The sequence below is a fragment of the Micromesistius poutassou genome, assembly GCF_964030765.1.
Source record: "Micromesistius poutassou genome assembly, contig: SUPER_1_unloc_1, whole genome shotgun sequence".
NCBI lineage: Eukaryota > Metazoa > Chordata > Actinopteri > Gadiformes > Gadidae > Micromesistius > Micromesistius poutassou.
In genome coordinates, this window is record NW_028180643.1 from 509,774 (window position 1) to 527,864 (window position 18,091).

Consider the following 18,091-nt stretch of genomic DNA (forward strand, 5'->3'; position numbering starts at 1 on the left):
TTTTTAGAGGCTAAAAAGGATCACGCTTTGTAAACAACGTTTGTGGTTGGCCTCGATTACCAAATCCGATTCCGGTGCCCCGTTTCAACAAACTTGGGTTCCAGGCCAACTGCATGATGTAAAGTGTTTCATGTGAGAATCTTGTGGCATCTTGCCAGAAATGACTTGACAGCCAGAAAACACAAAATTCCTAATTTTTTACAATAGGATTGACATTTTTCGTATTAATTTAACATAACGTGTAAAACATTGATTTTTATTAAACCTTAGCATGCCGTGTTTCTTTAGTAGCCCGAACCTCATCCTTTGACTCTCTCCTAAGCGATGCCGTGGTGGACGAAGACCTCATTTATGTTTTCCATAATGGCCCCTTACAGGCCAGTACAGGATATGGTTGCATCTCCGACGTCGTTGAAAAGGGAGCGGGGAGGATGGAGTATTCAGTCGGTTGCATTCTGCAGGCCCAACGCTAGGTGCCAATAAATCCTACACATTTGACGACATCATATTCAAGAGGACTTCTTTTTAGGGTAAAAATGCATTGATGAAACAGATTATGTAAAACATCTCTTTTCATTATACTTCATATCGATCTTAGTGCAAATAATGGTCTAAGGCTGACTCTACCGAGGTTGTTGTTTGCCTCGTTGGCGCAGTAGGCAGCGCGTCAGTCTCATAATCTGAAGGTCGTGAGTTCGAGCCTCACACGGGGCACAGATTTTTAGAGGCTAAAAAGGATCACGCTTTGTAAACAACGTTTGTGGTTGGCCTCGATTACCAAATCCGTTTCCGGTGCCCCGTTTCAACAAACTTGGGTTCCAGGCCAACTGCATGATGTAAAGTGTTTCATGTGAGAATCTTGTGGCATCTTGCCAGAAATGACTTGACAGCCAGGAAACACGAAATTCCTAATTTTTTACAATAGGATTGACATTTTTCGTATTAATTTAACATAACGTGTAAAACATCGATTTTTATTAAACCTTAGCATGCCGTGTTTCTTTAGTAGTCCGAACCTCATCCTTTGACTCTCTCCTAAGCGATGCCGTGGTGGACGAAGACCTCATTTATGTTTTCCATAATGGCCCCTTACAGGCCAGTACAGGATATGGTTGCATCTCCGACGTGGTTGAAAAGGGAGCGGGGAGGATGGAGTATTCAGTCGGTTGCATTCTGCAGTCCCAACGCTAGGTGCCAATAAATCCTACACATTTGACGACATCATATTCAAGAGGACTTCTTTTTAGGGTAAAAATGCATTGATGAAACAGATTATGTAAAACATCTCTTTTCATTATACTTCATATCGATCTTAGTGCAAATAATGGTCTAAGGCTGCCTTTTTTGTGGATGTGGTTGCCTCGTTGGCGCAGTAGGCAGCGCGTCAGTCTCATAATCTGAAGGTCGTGAGTTCGAGCCTCACACGGGGCACAGATTTTTAGAGGCTAAAAAGGATCACGCTTTGTAAACAACGTTTGTGGTTGGCCTCGATTACCAAATCCGATTCCGGTGCCCCGTTTCAACAAACTTGGGTTCCAGGCCAACTGCATGATGTAAAGTGTTTCATGTGAGAATCTTGTGGCATCTTGCCAGAAATGACTTGACAGCCAGAAAACACGAAATTCCTAATTTTTTACAATAGGATTGACATTTTTCGTATTAATTTAACATAACGTGTAAAACATCGATTTTTATTAAACCTTAGCATGCCGTGTTTCTTTAGTAGCCCGAACCTCATCCTTTGACTCTCTCCTAAGCGATGCCGTGGTGGACGAAGACCTCATTTATGTTTTCCATAATGGCCCCTTACAGGCCAGTACAGGATATGGTTGCATCTCCGACGTCGTTGAAAAGGGAGCGGGGAGGATGGAGTATTCAGTCGGTTGCATTCTGCAGGCCCAACGCTAGGTGCCAATAAATCCTACACATTTGACGACATCATATTCAAGAGGACTTCTTTTTAGGGTAAAAATGCATTGATGAAACAGATTATGTAAAACATCTCTTTTCATTATACTTCATATCGATCTTAGTGCAAATAATGGTCTAAGGCTGCCTTTTTTATGGATGTGGTTGCCTCGTTGGCGCAGTAGGCAGCGCGTCAGTCTCATAATCTGAAGGTCGTGAGTTCGAGCCTCACACGGGGCACAGAATTTTAGAGGCTAAAAAGGATCACGCTTTGTAAACAACGTTTGTGGTTAGCCTCGATCACCAAATCCGATTCCGGTGCCCCGTTTCAAGAAACTTGGGTTCCAGGCCAACTGCATGATGTAAAGTGTTTCATGTGAGAATCTTGTGGCATCTTGCCAGAAATGACTTGACAGCCAGAAAACACGAAATTCCTAATTTTTTACAATAGGATTGACATTTTTCGTATTAATTTAACATAACGTGTAAAACATCGATTTTTATTAAACCTTAGCATGCCGTGTTTCTTTAGTAGCCCGAACCTCATCCTTTGACTCTCTCCTAAGCGATGCCGTGGTGGACGAAGACCTCATTTATGTTTTCCATAATGGCCCCTTACAGGCCAGTACAGGATATGGTTGCATCTCCGACGTCGTTGAAAAGGGAGCGGGGAGGATGGAGTATTCAGTCGGTTGCATTCTGCAGTCCCAACGCTAGGTGCCAATAAATCCTACACATTTGACGACATCATATTCAAGAGGACTTCTTTTTAGGGTAAAAATGCATTGATGAAACAGATTATGTAAAACATCTCTTTTCATTATACTTCATATCGATCTTAGTGCAAATAATGGTCTAAGGCTGCCTTTTTTGTGGATGTGGTTGCCTTGTTGGCGCAGTAGGCAGCGCGTCAGTCTCATAATCTGAAGGTCGTGAGTTCGAGCCTCACACGGGGCACAGTATTTTAGAGGCTAAAAAGGATCACGCTTTGTAAACAACGTTTGTGGTTAGCCTCGATCACCAAATCCGATTCCGGTGCCCCGTTTCAAGAAACTTGGGTTCCAGGCCAACTGCATGATGTAAAGTGTTTCATGTGAGAATCTTGTGGCATCTTGCCAGAAATGACTTGACAGCCAGAAAACACGAAATTCCTAATTTTTTACAATAGGATTGACATTTTTCGTATTAATTTAACATAACGTGTAAAACATCGATTTTTATTAAACCTTAGCATGCCGTGTTTCTTTAGTAGCCCGAACCTCATCCTTTGACTCTCTCCTAAGCGATGCCGTGGTGGACGAAGACCTCATTTATGTTTTCCATAATGGCCCCTTACAGGCCAGTACAGGATATGGTTGCATCTCCGACGTCGTTGAAAAGGGAGCGGGGAGGATGGAGTATTCAGTCGGTTGCATTCTGCAGGCCCAACGCTAGGTGCCAATAAATCCTACACATTTGACGACATCATATTCAAGAGGACTTCTTTTTAGGGTAAAAATGCATTGATGAAACAGATTATGTAAAACATCTCTTTTCATTATACTTCATATCGATCTTAGTGCAAATAATGGTCTAAGGCTGCCTTTTTTGTGGATGTGGTTGCCTCGTTGGCGCAGTAGGCAGCGCGTCAGTCTCATAATCTGAAGGTCGTGAGTTCGAGCCTCACACGGGGCACAGATTTTTAGAGGCTAAAAAGGATCACGCTTTGTAAACAACGTTTGTGGTTGGCCTCGATTACCAAATCCGATTCCGGTGCCCCGTTTCAACAAACTTGGGTTCCAGGCCAACTGCATGATGTAAAGTGTTTCATGTGAGAATCTTGTGGCATCTTGCCAGAAATGACTTGACAGCCAGAAAACACGAAATTCCTAATTTTTTACAATAGGATTGACATTTTTCGTATTAATTTAACATAACGTGTAAAACATCGATTTTTATTAAACCTTAGCATGCCGTGTTTCTTTAGTAGCCCGAACCTCATCCTTTGACTCTCTCCTAAGCGATGCCGTGGTGGACGAAGACCTCATTTATGTTTTCCATAATGGCCCCTTACAGGCCAGTACAGGATATGGTTGCATCTCCGACGTCGTTGAAAAGGGAGCGGGGAGGATGGAGTATTCAGTCGGTTGCATTCTGCAGGCCCAACGCTAGGTGCCAATAAATCCTACACATTTGACGAGATCATATTCAAGAGGACTTCTTTTTAGGGTAAAAATGCATTGATGAAACAGATTATGTAAAACATCTCTTTTCATTATACTTCATATCGATCTTAGTGCAAATAATGCTCTAAGGCTGACTCTACCGAGGTTGTTGTTTGCCTCGTTGGCGCAGTAGGCAGCGCGTCAGTCTCATAATCTGAAGGTCGTGAGTTCGAGCCTCACACGGGGCACAGAACTTTAGAGGCTAAAAAGGATCACGCTTTGTAAACAACGTTTGTGGTTAGCCTCGATCACCAAATCCGATTCCGGTGCCCCGTTTCAAGGAACTTGGGTTCCAGGCCAACTGCATGATGTAAAGTGTTTCATATGAGAATCTTGTGGCATCTTGCCAGAAATGACTTGACAGCCAGAAAACACGAAATTCCTAATTTTTTACAATAGGATTGACATTTTTCGTATTAATTTAACATAACGTGTAAAACATCGATTTTTATTAAACCTTAGCATGCCGTGTTTCTTTAGTAGCCCGAACCTCATCCTTTGACTCTCTCCTAAGCGATGCCGTGGTGGACGAAGACCTCATTTATGTTTTCCATAATGGCCCCTTACAGGCCAGTACAGGATATGGTTGCATCTCCGACGTCGTTGAAAAGGGAGCGGGGAGGATGGAGTATTCAGTCGGTTGCATTCTGCAGGCCCAACGCTAGGTGCCAATAAATCCTACACATTTGACGACATCATATTCAAGAGGACTTCTTTTTAGGGTAAAAATGCATTGATGAAACAGATTATGTAAAACATCTCTTTTCATTATACTTCATATCGATCTTAGTGCAAATAATGGTCTAAGGCTGCCTTTTTTGTGGATGTGGTTGCCTCGTTGGCGCAGTAGGCAGCGCGTCAGTCTCATAATCTGAAGGTCGTGAGTTCGAGCCTCACACGGGGCACAGATTTTTAGAGGCTAAAAAGGATCACGCTTTGTAAACAACGTTTGTGGTTGGCCTCGATTACCAAATCCGATTCCGGTGCCCCGTTTCAACAAACTTGGGTTCCAGGCCAACTGCATGATGTAAAGTGTTTCATGTGAGAATCTTGTGGCATCTTGCCAGAAATGACTTGACAGCCAGAAAACACGAAATTCCTAATTTTTTACAATAGGATTGACATTTTTCGTATTAATTTAACATAACGTGTAAAACATCGATTTTTATTAAACCTTAGCATGCCGTGTTTCTTTAGTAGCCCGAACCTCATCCTTTGACTCTCTCCTAAGCGATGCCGTGGTGGACGAAGACCTCATTTATGTTTTCCATAATGGCCCCTTACAGGCCAGTACAGGATATGGTTGCATCTCCGACGTCGTTGAAAAGGGAGCGGGGAGGATGGAGTATTCAGTCGGTTGCATTCTGCAGGCCCAACGCTAGGTGCCAATAAATCCTACACATTTGACGACATCATATTCAAGAGGACTTCTTTTTAGGGTAAAAATGCATTGATGAAACAGATTATGTAAAACATCTCTTTTCATTATACTTCATATCGATCTTAGTGCAAATAATGGTCTAAGGCTGACTCTACCGAGGTTGTTGTATGCCTCGTTGGCGCAGTAGGCAGCGCGTCAGTCTCATAATCTGAAGGTCGTGAGTTCGAGCCTCACACGGGGCACAGAATTTTAGAGGCTAAAAAGGATCACGCTTTGTAAACAACGTTTGTGGTTGGCCTCGATTACCAAATCCGATTCCGGTGCCCCGTTTCAACAAACTTGGGTTCCAGGCCAACTGCATGATGTAAAGTGTTTCATGTGAGAATCTTGTGGCATCTTGCCAGAAATGACTTGACAGCCAGAAAACACGAAATTCCTAATTTTTTACAATAGGATTGACATTTTTCATATTAATTTAACATAACGTGTAAAACATCGATTTTTATTAAACCTTAGCATGCCGTGTTTCTTTAGTAGCCCGAACCTCATCCTTTGACTCTCTCCTAAGCGATGCCGTGGTGGACAAAGACCTCATTTATGTTTTCCATAATGGCCCCTTACAGGCCAGTACAGGATATGGTTGCATCTCCGACGTGGTTGAAAAGGGAGCGGGGAGGATGGAGTATTCAGTCGGTTGCATTCTGCAGTCCCAACGCTAGGTGCCAATAAATCCTACACATTTGACGACATCATATTCAAGAGGACTTCTTTTTAGGGTAAAAATGCATTGATGAAACAGATTATGTAAAACATCTCTTTTCATTATACTTCATATCGATCTTAGTGCAAATAATGGTCTAAGGCTGCCTTTTTTATGGATGTGGTTGCCTCGTTGGCGCAGTAGGCAGCGCGTCAGTCTCATAATCTGAAGGTCGTGAGTTCGAGCCTCACACGGGGCACAGATTTTTAGAGGCTAAAAAGGATCACGCTTTGTAAACAACGTTTGTGGTTGGCCTCGATTACCAAATCCGATTCCGGTGCCCCGTTTCAACAAACTTGGGTTCCAGGCCAACTGCATGATGTAAAGTGTTTCATGTGAGAATCTTGTGGCATCTTGCCAGAAATGACTTGACAGCCAGAAAACACGAAATTCCTAATTGTGTACAATAGGATTGACATTTTTCGTATTAATTTAACATAACGTGTAAAACATCGATTTTTATTAAACCTTAGCATGCCGTGTTTCTTTAGTAGCCCGAACCTCATCCTTTGACTCTCTCCTAAGCGATGCCGTGGTGGACGAAGACCTCATTTATGTTTTCCATAATGGCCCCTTACAGGCCAGTACAGGATATGGTTGCATCTCCGACGTCGTTGAAAAGGGAGCGGGGAGGATGGAGTATTCAGTCGGTTGCATTCTGCAGTCCCAACGCTAGGTGCCAATAAATCCTACACATTTGACGACATCATATTCAAGAGGACTTCTTTTTAGGGTAAAAATGCATTGATGAAACAGATTATGTAAAACATCTCTTTTCATTATACTTCATATCGATCTTAGTGCAAATAATGGTCTAAGGCTGCCTTTTTTGTGGATGAGGTTGCCTCGTTGGCGCAGTAGGCAGCGCGTCAGTCTCATAATCTGAAGGTCGTGAGTTCGAGCCTCACACGGGGCACAGTATTTTAGAGGCTAAAAAGGATCACGCTTTGTAAACAACGTTTGTGGTTAGCCTCGATCACCAAATCCGATTCCGGTGCCCCGTTTCAAGAAACTTGGGTTCCAGGCCAACTGCATGATGTAAAGTGTTTCATGTGAGAATCTTGTGGCATCTTGCCAGAAATGACTTGACAGCCAGAAAACACGAAATTCCTAATTTTTTACAATAGGATTGACATTTTTCGTATTAATTTAACATAACGTGTAAAACATCGATTTTTATTAAACCTTAGCATGCCGTGTTTCTTTAGTAGCCCGAACCTCATCCTTTGACTCTCTCCTAAGCGATGCCGTGGTGGACGAAGACCTCATTTATGTTTTCCATAATGGCCCCTTACAGGCCAGTACAGGATATGGTTGCATCTCCGACGTCGTTGAAAAGGGAGCGGGGAGGATGGAGTATTCAGTCGGTTGCATTCTGCAGGCCCAACGCTAGGTGCCAATAAATCCTACACATTTGACGACATCATATTCAAGAGGACTTCTTTTTAGGGTAAAAATGCATTGATGAAACAGATTATGTAAAACATCTCTTTTCATTATACTTCATATCGATCTTAGTGCAAATAATGGTCTAAGGCTGCCTTTTTTGTGGATGTGGTTGCCTCGTTGGCGCAGTAGGCAGCGCGTCAGTCTCATAATCTGAAGGTCGTGAGTTCGAGCCTCACACGGGGCACAGATTTTTAGAGGCTAAAAAGGATCACGCTTTGTAAACAACGTTTGTGGTTGGCCTCGATTACCAAATCCGATTCCGGTGCCCCGTTTCAACAAACTTGGGTTCCAGGCCAACTGCATGATGTAAAGTGTTTCATGTGAGAATCTTGTGGCATCTTGCCAGAAATGACTTGACAGCCAGAAAACACGAAATTCCTAATTTTTTACAATAGGATTGACATTTTTCGTATTAATTTAACATAACGTGTAAAACATCGATTTTTATTAAACCTTAGCATGCCGTGTTTCTTTAGTAGCCCGAACCTCATCCTTTGACTCTCTCCTAAGCGATGCCGTGGTGGACGAAGACCTCATTTATGTTTTCCATAATGGCCCCTTACAGGCCAGTACAGGATATGGTTGCATCTCCGACGTCGTTGAAAAGGGAGCGGGGAGGATGGAGTATTCAGTCGGTTGCATTCTGCAGGCCCAACGCTAGGTGCCAATAAATCCTACACATTTGACGACATCATATTCAAGAGGACTTCTTTTTAGGGTAAAAATGCATTGATGAAACAGATTATGTAAAACATCTCTTTTCATTATACTTCATATCGATCTTAGTGCAAATAATGCTCTAAGGCTGACTCTACCGAGGTTGTTGTTTGCCTCGTTGGCGCAGTAGGCAGCGCGTCAGTCTCATAATCTGAAGGTCGTGAGTTCGAGCCTCACACGGGGCACAGAACTTTAGAGGCTAAAAAGGATCACGCTTTGTAAACAACGTTTGTGGTTAGCCTCGATCACCAAATCCGATTCCGGTGCCCCGTTTCAAGAAACTTGGGTTCCAGGCCAACTGCATGATGTAAAGTGTTTCATGTGAGAATCTTGTGGCATCTTGCCAGAAATGACTTGACAGCCAGAAAACACGAAATTCCTAATTTTTTACAATAGGATTGACATTTTTCGTATTAATTTAACATAACGTGTAAAACATCGATTTTTATTAAACCTTAGCATGCCGTGTTTCTTTAGTAGCCCGAACCTCATCCTTTGACTCTCTCCTAAGCGATGCCGTGGTGGATGAAGACCTCATTTATGTTTTCCATAATGGCCCCTTACAGGCCAGTACAGGATATGGTTGCATCTCCGACGTCGTTGAAAAGGGAGCGGGGAGGATGGAGTATTCAGTCGGTTGCATTCTGCAGGCCCAACGCTAGGTGCCAATAAATCCTACACATTTGACGACATCATATTCAAGAGGACTTCTTTTTAGGGTAAAAATGCATTGATGAAACAGATTATGTAAAACATCTCTTTTCATTATACTTCATATCGATCTTAGTGCAAATAATGGTCTAAGGCTGCCTTTTTTGTGGATGTGGTTGCCTCGTTGGCGCAGTAGGCAGCGCGTCAGTCTCATAATCTGAAGGTCGTGAGTTCGAGCCTCACACGGGGCACAGATTTTTAGAGGCTAAAAAGGATCACGCTTTGTAAACAACGTTTGTGGTTGGCCTCGATTACCAAATCCGATTCCGGTGCCCCGTTTCAACAAACTTGGGTTCCAGGCCAACTGCATGATGTAAAGTGTTTCATGTGAGAATCTTGTGGCATCTTGCCAGAAATGACTTGACAGCCAGAAAACACAAAATTCCTAATTTTTTACAATAGGATTGACATTTTTCGTATTAATTTAACATAACGTGTAAAACATTGATTTTTATTAAACCTTAGCATGCCGTGTTTCTTTAGTAGCCCGAACCTCATCCTTTGACTCTCTCCTAAGCGATGCCGTGGTGGACGAAGACCTCATTTATGTTTTCCATAATGGCCCCTTACAGGCCAGTACAGGATATGGTTGCATCTCCGACGTCGTTGAAAAGGGAGCGGGGAGGATGGAGTATTCAGTCGGTTGCATTCTGCAGGCCCAACGCTAGGTGCCAATAAATCCTACACATTTGACGACATCATATTCAAGAGGACTTCTTTTTAGGGTAAAAATGCATTGATGAAACAGATTATGTAAAACATCTCTTTTCATTATACTTCATATCGATCTTAGTGCAAATAATGGTCTAAGGCTGACTCTACCGAGGTTGTTGTTTGCCTCGTTGGCGCAGTAGGCAGCGCGTCAGTCTCATAATCTGAAGGTCGTGAGTTCGAGCCTCACACGGGGCACAGATTTTTAGAGGCTAAAAAGGATCACGCTTTGTAAACAACGTTTGTGGTTGGCCTCGATTACCAAATCCGTTTCCGGTGCCCCGTTTCAACAAACTTGGGTTCCAGGCCAACTGCATGATGTAAAGTGTTTCATGTGAGAATCTTGTGGCATCTTGCCAGAAATGACTTGACAGCCAGGAAACACGAAATTCCTAATTTTTTACAATAGGATTGACATTTTTCGTATTAATTTAACATAACGTGTAAAACATCGATTTTTATTAAACCTTAGCATGCCGTGTTTCTTTAGTAGTCCGAACCTCATCCTTTGACTCTCTCCTAAGCGATGCCGTGGTGGACGAAGACCTCATTTATGTTTTCCATAATGGCCCCTTACAGGCCAGTACAGGATATGGTTGCATCTCCGACGTGGTTGAAAAGGGAGCGGGGAGGATGGAGTATTCAGTCGGTTGCATTCTGCAGTCCCAACGCTAGGTGCCAATAAATCCTACACATTTGACGACATCATATTCAAGAGGACTTCTTTTTAGGGTAAAAATGCATTGATGAAACAGATTATGTAAAACATCTCTTTTCATTATACTTCATATCGATCTTAGTGCAAATAATGGTCTAAGGCTGCCTTTTTTGTGGATGTGGTTGCCTCGTTGGCGCAGTAGGCAGCGCGTCAGTCTCATAATCTGAAGGTCGTGAGTTCGAGCCTCACACGGGGCACAGATTTTTAGAGGCTAAAAAGGATCACGCTTTGTAAACAACGTTTGTGGTTGGCCTCGATTACCAAATCCGATTCCGGTGCCCCGTTTCAACAAACTTGGGTTCCAGGCCAACTGCATGATGTAAAGTGTTTCATGTGAGAATCTTGTGGCATCTTGCCAGAAATGACTTGACAGCCAGAAAACACGAAATTCCTAATTTTTTACAATAGGATTGACATTTTTCGTATTAATTTAACATAACGTGTAAAACATCGATTTTTATTAAACCTTAGCATGCCGTGTTTCTTTAGTAGCCCGAACCTCATCCTTTGACTCTCTCCTAAGCGATGCCGTGGTGGACGAAGACCTCATTTATGTTTTCCATAATGGCCCCTTACAGGCCAGTACAGGATATGGTTGCATCTCCGACGTCGTTGAAAAGGGAGCGGGGAGGATGGAGTATTCAGTCGGTTGCATTCTGCAGGCCCAACGCTAGGTGCCAATAAATCCTACACATTTGACGACATCATATTCAAGAGGACTTCTTTTTAGGGTAAAAATGCATTGATGAAACAGATTATGTAAAACATCTCTTTTCATTATACTTCATATCGATCTTAGTGCAAATAATGGTCTAAGGCTGCCTTTTTTATGGATGTGGTTGCCTCGTTGGCGCAGTAGGCAGCGCGTCAGTCTCATAATCTGAAGGTCGTGAGTTCGAGCCTCACACGGGGCACAGAATTTTAGAGGCTAAAAAGGATCACGCTTTGTAAACAACGTTTGTGGTTAGCCTCGATCACCAAATCCGATTCCGGTGCCCCGTTTCAAGAAACTTGGGTTCCAGGCCAACTGCATGATGTAAAGTGTTTCATGTGAGAATCTTGTGGCATCTTGCCAGAAATGACTTGACAGCCAGAAAACACGAAATTCCTAATTTTTTACAATAGGATTGACATTTTTCGTATTAATTTAACATAACGTGTAAAACATCGATTTTTATTAAACCTTAGCATGCCGTGTTTCTTTAGTAGCCCGAACCTCATCCTTTGACTCTCTCCTAAGCGATGCCGTGGTGGACGAAGACCTCATTTATGTTTTCCATAATGGCCCCTTACAGGCCAGTACAGGATATGGTTGCATCTCCGACGTCGTTGAAAAGGGAGCGGGGAGGATGGAGTATTCAGTCGGTTGCATTCTGCAGTCCCAACGCTAGGTGCCAATAAATCCTACACATTTGACGACATCATATTCAAGAGGACTTCTTTTTAGGGTAAAAATGCATTGATGAAACAGATTATGTAAAACATCTCTTTTCATTATACTTCATATCGATCTTAGTGCAAATAATGGTCTAAGGCTGCCTTTTTTGTGGATGTGGTTGCCTTGTTGGCGCAGTAGGCAGCGCGTCAGTCTCATAATCTGAAGGTCGTGAGTTCGAGCCTCACACGGGGCACAGTATTTTAGAGGCTAAAAAGGATCACGCTTTGTAAACAACGTTTGTGGTTAGCCTCGATCACCAAATCCGATTCCGGTGCCCCGTTTCAAGAAACTTGGGTTCCAGGCCAACTGCATGATGTAAAGTGTTTCATGTGAGAATCTTGTGGCATCTTGCCAGAAATGACTTGACAGCCAGAAAACACGAAATTCCTAATTTTTTACAATAGGATTGACATTTTTCGTATTAATTTAACATAACGTGTAAAACATCGATTTTTATTAAACCTTAGCATGCCGTGTTTCTTTAGTAGCCCGAACCTCATCCTTTGACTCTCTCCTAAGCGATGCCGTGGTGGACGAAGACCTCATTTATGTTTTCCATAATGGCCCCTTACAGGCCAGTACAGGATATGGTTGCATCTCCGACGTCGTTGAAAAGGGAGCGGGGAGGATGGAGTATTCAGTCGGTTGCATTCTGCAGGCCCAACGCTAGGTGCCAATAAATCCTACACATTTGACGACATCATATTCAAGAGGACTTCTTTTTAGGGTAAAAATGCATTGATGAAACAGATTATGTAAAACATCTCTTTTCATTATACTTCATATCGATCTTAGTGCAAATAATGGTCTAAGGCTGCCTTTTTTGTGGATGTGGTTGCCTCGTTGGCGCAGTAGGCAGCGCGTCAGTCTCATAATCTGAAGGTCGTGAGTTCGAGCCTCACACGGGGCACAGATTTTTAGAGGCTAAAAAGGATCACGCTTTGTAAACAACGTTTGTGGTTGGCCTCGATTACCAAATCCGATTCCGGTGCCCCGTTTCAACAAACTTGGGTTCCAGGCCAACTGCATGATGTAAAGTGTTTCATGTGAGAATCTTGTGGCATCTTGCCAGAAATGACTTGACAGCCAGAAAACACGAAATTCCTAATTTTTTACAATAGGATTGACATTTTTCGTATTAATTTAACATAACGTGTAAAACATCGATTTTTATTAAACCTTAGCATGCCGTGTTTCTTTAGTAGCCCGAACCTCATCCTTTGACTCTCTCCTAAGCGATGCCGTGGTGGACGAAGACCTCATTTATGTTTTCCATAATGGCCCCTTACAGGCCAGTACAGGATATGGTTGCATCTCCGACGTCGTTGAAAAGGGAGCGGGGAGGATGGAGTATTCAGTCGGTTGCATTCTGCAGGCCCAACGCTAGGTGCCAATAAATCCTACACATTTGACGAGATCATATTCAAGAGGACTTCTTTTTAGGGTAAAAATGCATTGATGAAACAGATTATGTAAAACATCTCTTTTCATTATACTTCATATCGATCTTAGTGCAAATAATGCTCTAAGGCTGACTCTACCGAGGTTGTTGTTTGCCTCGTTGGCGCAGTAGGCAGCGCGTCAGTCTCATAATCTGAAGGTCGTGAGTTCGAGCCTCACACGGGGCACAGAACTTTAGAGGCTAAAAAGGATCACGCTTTGTAAACAACGTTTGTGGTTAGCCTCGATCACCAAATCCGATTCCGGTGCCCCGTTTCAAGGAACTTGGGTTCCAGGCCAACTGCATGATGTAAAGTGTTTCATATGAGAATCTTGTGGCATCTTGCCAGAAATGACTTGACAGCCAGAAAACACGAAATTCCTAATTTTTTACAATAGGATTGACATTTTTCGTATTAATTTAACATAACGTGTAAAACATCGATTTTTATTAAACCTTAGCATGCCGTGTTTCTTTAGTAGCCCGAACCTCATCCTTTGACTCTCTCCTAAGCGATGCCGTGGTGGACGAAGACCTCATTTATGTTTTCCATAATGGCCCCTTACAGGCCAGTACAGGATATGGTTGCATCTCCGACGTCGTTGAAAAGGGAGCGGGGAGGATGGAGTATTCAGTCGGTTGCATTCTGCAGGCCCAACGCTAGGTGCCAATAAATCCTACACATTTGACGACATCATATTCAAGAGGACTTCTTTTTAGGGTAAAAATGCATTGATGAAACAGATTATGTAAAACATCTCTTTTCATTATACTTCATATCGATCTTAGTGCAAATAATGGTCTAAGGCTGCCTTTTTTGTGGATGTGGTTGCCTCGTTGGCGCAGTAGGCAGCGCGTCAGTCTCATAATCTGAAGGTCGTGAGTTCGAGCCTCACACGGGGCACAGATTTTTAGAGGCTAAAAAGGATCACGCTTTGTAAACAACGTTTGTGGTTGGCCTCGATTACCAAATCCGATTCCGGTGCCCCGTTTCAACAAACTTGGGTTCCAGGCCAACTGCATGATGTAAAGTGTTTCATGTGAGAATCTTGTGGCATCTTGCCAGAAATGACTTGACAGCCAGAAAACACGAAATTCCTAATTTTTTACAATAGGATTGACATTTTTCGTATTAATTTAACATAACGTGTAAAACATCGATTTTTATTAAACCTTAGCATGCCGTGTTTCTTTAGTAGCCCGAACCTCATCCTTTGACTCTCTCCTAAGCGATGCCGTGGTGGACGAAGACCTCATTTATGTTTTCCATAATGGCCCCTTACAGGCCAGTACAGGATATGGTTGCATCTCCGACGTCGTTGAAAAGGGAGCGGGGAGGATGGAGTATTCAGTCGGTTGCATTCTGCAGGCCCAACGCTAGGTGCCAATAAATCCTACACATTTGACGACATCATATTCAAGAGGACTTCTTTTTAGGGTAAAAATGCATTGATGAAACAGATTATGTAAAACATCTCTTTTCATTATACTTCATATCGATCTTAGTGCAAATAATGGTCTAAGGCTGACTCTACCGAGGTTGTTGTATGCCTCGTTGGCGCAGTAGGCAGCGCGTCAGTCTCATAATCTGAAGGTCGTGAGTTCGAGCCTCACACGGGGCACAGAATTTTAGAGGCTAAAAAGGATCACGCTTTGTAAACAACGTTTGTGGTTGGCCTCGATTACCAAATCCGATTCCGGTGCCCCGTTTCAACAAACTTGGGTTCCAGGCCAACTGCATGATGTAAAGTGTTTCATGTGAGAATCTTGTGGCATCTTGCCAGAAATGACTTGACAGCCAGAAAACACGAAATTCCTAATTTTTTACAATAGGATTGACATTTTTCATATTAATTTAACATAACGTGTAAAACATCGATTTTTATTAAACCTTAGCATGCCGTGTTTCTTTAGTAGCCCGAACCTCATCCTTTGACTCTCTCCTAAGCGATGCCGTGGTGGACAAAGACCTCATTTATGTTTTCCATAATGGCCCCTTACAGGCCAGTACAGGATATGGTTGCATCTCCGACGTGGTTGAAAAGGGAGCGGGGAGGATGGAGTATTCAGTCGGTTGCATTCTGCAGTCCCAACGCTAGGTGCCAATAAATCCTACACATTTGACGACATCATATTCAAGAGGACTTCTTTTTAGGGTAAAAATGCATTGATGAAACAGATTATGTAAAACATCTCTTTTCATTATACTTCATATCGATCTTAGTGCAAATAATGGTCTAAGGCTGCCTTTTTTATGGATGTGGTTGCCTCGTTGGCGCAGTAGGCAGCGCGTCAGTCTCATAATCTGAAGGTCGTGAGTTCGAGCCTCACACGGGGCACAGATTTTTAGAGGCTAAAAAGGATCACGCTTTGTAAACAACGTTTGTGGTTGGCCTCGATTACCAAATCCGATTCCGGTGCCCCGTTTCAACAAACTTGGGTTCCAGGCCAACTGCATGATGTAAAGTGTTTCATGTGAGAATCTTGTGGCATCTTGCCAGAAATGACTTGACAGCCAGAAAACACGAAATTCCTAATTGTGTACAATAGGATTGACATTTTTCGTATTAATTTAACATAACGTGTAAAACATCGATTTTTATTAAACCTTAGCATGCCGTGTTTCTTTAGTAGCCCGAACCTCATCCTTTGACTCTCTCCTAAGCGATGCCGTGGTGGACGAAGACCTCATTTATGTTTTCCATAATGGCCCCTTACAGGCCAGTACAGGATATGGTTGCATCTCCGACGTCGTTGAAAAGGGAGCGGGGAGGATGGAGTATTCAGTCGGTTGCATTCTGCAGTCCCAACGCTAGGTGCCAATAAATCCTACACATTTGACGACATCATATTCAAGAGGACTTCTTTTTAGGGTAAAAATGCATTGATGAAACAGATTATGTAAAACATCTCTTTTCATTATACTTCATATCGATCTTAGTGCAAATAATGGTCTAAGGCTGCCTTTTTTGTGGATGAGGTTGCCTCGTTGGCGCAGTAGGCAGCGCGTCAGTCTCATAATCTGAAGGTCGTGAGTTCGAGCCTCACACGGGGCACAGTATTTTAGAGGCTAAAAAGGATCACGCTTTGTAAACAACGTTTGTGGTTAGCCTCGATCACCAAATCCGATTCCGGTGCCCCGTTTCAAGAAACTTGGGTTCCAGGCCAACTGCATGATGTAAAGTGTTTCATGTGAGAATCTTGTGGCATCTTGCCAGAAATGACTTGACAGCCAGAAAACACGAAATTCCTAATTTTTTACAATAGGATTGACATTTTTCGTATTAATTTAACATAACGTGTAAAACATCGATTTTTATTAAACCTTAGCATGCCGTGTTTCTTTAGTAGCCCGAACCTCATCCTTTGACTCTCTCCTAAGCGATGCCGTGGTGGACGAAGACCTCATTTATGTTTTCCATAATGGCCCCTTACAGGCCAGTACAGGATATGGTTGCATCTCCGACGTCGTTGAAAAGGGAGCGGGGAGGATGGAGTATTCAGTCGGTTGCATTCTGCAGGCCCAACGCTAGGTGCCAATAAATCCTACACATTTGACGACATCATATTCAAGAGGACTTCTTTTTAGGGTAAAAATGCATTGATGAAACAGATTATGTAAAACATCTCTTTTCATTATACTTCATATCGATCTTAGTGCAAATAATGGTCTAAGGCTGCCTTTTTTGTGGATGTGGTTGCCTCGTTGGCGCAGTAGGCAGCGCGTCAGTCTCATAATCTGAAGGTCGTGAGTTCGAGCCTCACACGGGGCACAGATTTTTAGAGGCTAAAAAGGATCACGCTTTGTAAACAACGTTTGTGGTTGGCCTCGATTACCAAATCCGATTCCGGTGCCCCGTTTCAACAAACTTGGGTTCCAGGCCAACTGCATGATGTAAAGTGTTTCATGTGAGAATCTTGTGGCATCTTGCCAGAAATGACTTGACAGCCAGAAAACACGAAATTCCTAATTTTTTACAATAGGATTGACATTTTTCGTATTAATTTAACATAACGTGTAAAACATCGATTTTTATTAAACCTTAGCATGCCGTGTTTCTTTAGTAGCCCGAACCTCATCCTTTGACTCTCTCCTAAGCGATGCCGTGGTGGACGAAGACCTCATTTATGTTTTCCATAATGGCCCCTTACAGGCCAGTACAGGATATGGTTGCATCTCCGACGTCGTTGAAAAGGGAGCGGGGAGGATGGAGTATTCAGTCGGTTGCATTCTGCAGGCCCAACGCTAGGTGCCAATAAATCCTACACATTTGACGACATCATATTCAAGAGGACTTCTTTTTAGGGTAAAAATGCATTGATGAAACAGATTATGTAAAACATCTCTTTTCATTATACTTCATATCGATCTTAGTGCAAATAATGCTCTAAGGCTGACTCTACCGAGGTTGTTGTTTGCCTCGTTGGCGCAGTAGGCAGCGCGTCAGTCTCATAATCTGAAGGTCGTGAGTTCGAGCCTCACACGGGGCACAGAACTTTAGAGGCTAAAAAGGATCACGCTTTGTAAACAACGTTTGTGGTTAGCCTCGATCACCAAATCCGATTCCGGTGCCCCGTTTCAAGAAACTTGGGTTCCAGGCCAACTGCATGATGTAAAGTGTTTCATGTGAGAATCTTGTGGCATCTTGCCAG

At 42.9% G+C, this 18,091-nt stretch overlaps 25 non-coding genes across 25 annotated transcripts; all 25 read left to right on the plus strand.

Annotated features, from left to right (window-relative positions):
• Window positions 1-641: 641 nt before the first annotated feature.
• Window positions 642-714, plus strand: AC3HAE_007945 (transfer RNA methionine (anticodon CAU)). Its single transcript has one exon. It is a non-coding gene; the product is annotated as a tRNA-Met (tRNA).
• A 644-nt stretch (window positions 715-1,358) lies between these two features.
• AC3HAE_007946 (transfer RNA methionine (anticodon CAU)) lies at window positions 1,359-1,431 on the plus strand. The gene has a single exon. It is a non-coding gene; the product is annotated as a tRNA-Met (tRNA).
• Window positions 1,432-2,075: 644 nt separating this feature from the next.
• Window positions 2,076-2,148, plus strand: AC3HAE_007947 (transfer RNA methionine (anticodon CAU)). The gene has a single exon. It is a non-coding gene; the product is annotated as a tRNA-Met (tRNA).
• Window positions 2,149-2,792: 644 nt separating this feature from the next.
• AC3HAE_007948 (transfer RNA methionine (anticodon CAU)) lies at window positions 2,793-2,865 on the plus strand. The gene has a single exon. It is a non-coding gene; the product is annotated as a tRNA-Met (tRNA).
• Window positions 2,866-3,509: 644 nt separating this feature from the next.
• AC3HAE_007949 (transfer RNA methionine (anticodon CAU)) lies at window positions 3,510-3,582 on the plus strand. Its single transcript has one exon. It is a non-coding gene; the product is annotated as a tRNA-Met (tRNA).
• Window positions 3,583-4,227: 645 nt separating this feature from the next.
• Window positions 4,228-4,300, plus strand: AC3HAE_007951 (transfer RNA methionine (anticodon CAU)). Its single transcript has one exon. It is a non-coding gene; the product is annotated as a tRNA-Met (tRNA).
• A 644-nt stretch (window positions 4,301-4,944) lies between these two features.
• On the plus strand, window positions 4,945-5,017 carry AC3HAE_007952 (transfer RNA methionine (anticodon CAU)). Its single transcript has one exon. It is a non-coding gene; the product is annotated as a tRNA-Met (tRNA).
• Window positions 5,018-5,662: 645 nt separating this feature from the next.
• Window positions 5,663-5,735, plus strand: AC3HAE_007953 (transfer RNA methionine (anticodon CAU)). The gene has a single exon. It is a non-coding gene; the product is annotated as a tRNA-Met (tRNA).
• A 644-nt stretch (window positions 5,736-6,379) lies between these two features.
• Window positions 6,380-6,452, plus strand: AC3HAE_007954 (transfer RNA methionine (anticodon CAU)). The gene has a single exon. It is a non-coding gene; the product is annotated as a tRNA-Met (tRNA).
• Window positions 6,453-7,096: 644 nt separating this feature from the next.
• AC3HAE_007956 (transfer RNA methionine (anticodon CAU)) lies at window positions 7,097-7,169 on the plus strand. The gene has a single exon. It is a non-coding gene; the product is annotated as a tRNA-Met (tRNA).
• A 644-nt stretch (window positions 7,170-7,813) lies between these two features.
• Window positions 7,814-7,886, plus strand: AC3HAE_007957 (transfer RNA methionine (anticodon CAU)). The gene has a single exon. It is a non-coding gene; the product is annotated as a tRNA-Met (tRNA).
• A 645-nt stretch (window positions 7,887-8,531) lies between these two features.
• On the plus strand, window positions 8,532-8,604 carry AC3HAE_007958 (transfer RNA methionine (anticodon CAU)). The gene has a single exon. It is a non-coding gene; the product is annotated as a tRNA-Met (tRNA).
• A 644-nt stretch (window positions 8,605-9,248) lies between these two features.
• AC3HAE_007959 (transfer RNA methionine (anticodon CAU)) lies at window positions 9,249-9,321 on the plus strand. The gene has a single exon. It is a non-coding gene; the product is annotated as a tRNA-Met (tRNA).
• Window positions 9,322-9,966: 645 nt separating this feature from the next.
• Window positions 9,967-10,039, plus strand: AC3HAE_007960 (transfer RNA methionine (anticodon CAU)). The gene has a single exon. It is a non-coding gene; the product is annotated as a tRNA-Met (tRNA).
• Window positions 10,040-10,683: 644 nt separating this feature from the next.
• AC3HAE_007961 (transfer RNA methionine (anticodon CAU)) lies at window positions 10,684-10,756 on the plus strand. The gene has a single exon. It is a non-coding gene; the product is annotated as a tRNA-Met (tRNA).
• A 644-nt stretch (window positions 10,757-11,400) lies between these two features.
• On the plus strand, window positions 11,401-11,473 carry AC3HAE_007963 (transfer RNA methionine (anticodon CAU)). Its single transcript has one exon. It is a non-coding gene; the product is annotated as a tRNA-Met (tRNA).
• A 644-nt stretch (window positions 11,474-12,117) lies between these two features.
• Window positions 12,118-12,190, plus strand: AC3HAE_007964 (transfer RNA methionine (anticodon CAU)). Its single transcript has one exon. It is a non-coding gene; the product is annotated as a tRNA-Met (tRNA).
• Window positions 12,191-12,834: 644 nt separating this feature from the next.
• Window positions 12,835-12,907, plus strand: AC3HAE_007965 (transfer RNA methionine (anticodon CAU)). The gene has a single exon. It is a non-coding gene; the product is annotated as a tRNA-Met (tRNA).
• A 645-nt stretch (window positions 12,908-13,552) lies between these two features.
• AC3HAE_007967 (transfer RNA methionine (anticodon CAU)) lies at window positions 13,553-13,625 on the plus strand. The gene has a single exon. It is a non-coding gene; the product is annotated as a tRNA-Met (tRNA).
• Window positions 13,626-14,269: 644 nt separating this feature from the next.
• Window positions 14,270-14,342, plus strand: AC3HAE_007968 (transfer RNA methionine (anticodon CAU)). The gene has a single exon. It is a non-coding gene; the product is annotated as a tRNA-Met (tRNA).
• A 645-nt stretch (window positions 14,343-14,987) lies between these two features.
• On the plus strand, window positions 14,988-15,060 carry AC3HAE_007969 (transfer RNA methionine (anticodon CAU)). The gene has a single exon. It is a non-coding gene; the product is annotated as a tRNA-Met (tRNA).
• A 644-nt stretch (window positions 15,061-15,704) lies between these two features.
• AC3HAE_007970 (transfer RNA methionine (anticodon CAU)) lies at window positions 15,705-15,777 on the plus strand. Its single transcript has one exon. It is a non-coding gene; the product is annotated as a tRNA-Met (tRNA).
• Window positions 15,778-16,421: 644 nt separating this feature from the next.
• Window positions 16,422-16,494, plus strand: AC3HAE_007971 (transfer RNA methionine (anticodon CAU)). Its single transcript has one exon. It is a non-coding gene; the product is annotated as a tRNA-Met (tRNA).
• Window positions 16,495-17,138: 644 nt separating this feature from the next.
• Window positions 17,139-17,211, plus strand: AC3HAE_007972 (transfer RNA methionine (anticodon CAU)). The gene has a single exon. It is a non-coding gene; the product is annotated as a tRNA-Met (tRNA).
• Window positions 17,212-17,856: 645 nt separating this feature from the next.
• Window positions 17,857-17,929, plus strand: AC3HAE_007973 (transfer RNA methionine (anticodon CAU)). Its single transcript has one exon. It is a non-coding gene; the product is annotated as a tRNA-Met (tRNA).
• The last annotated feature ends 162 nt before the right edge of the window (window positions 17,930-18,091 follow it).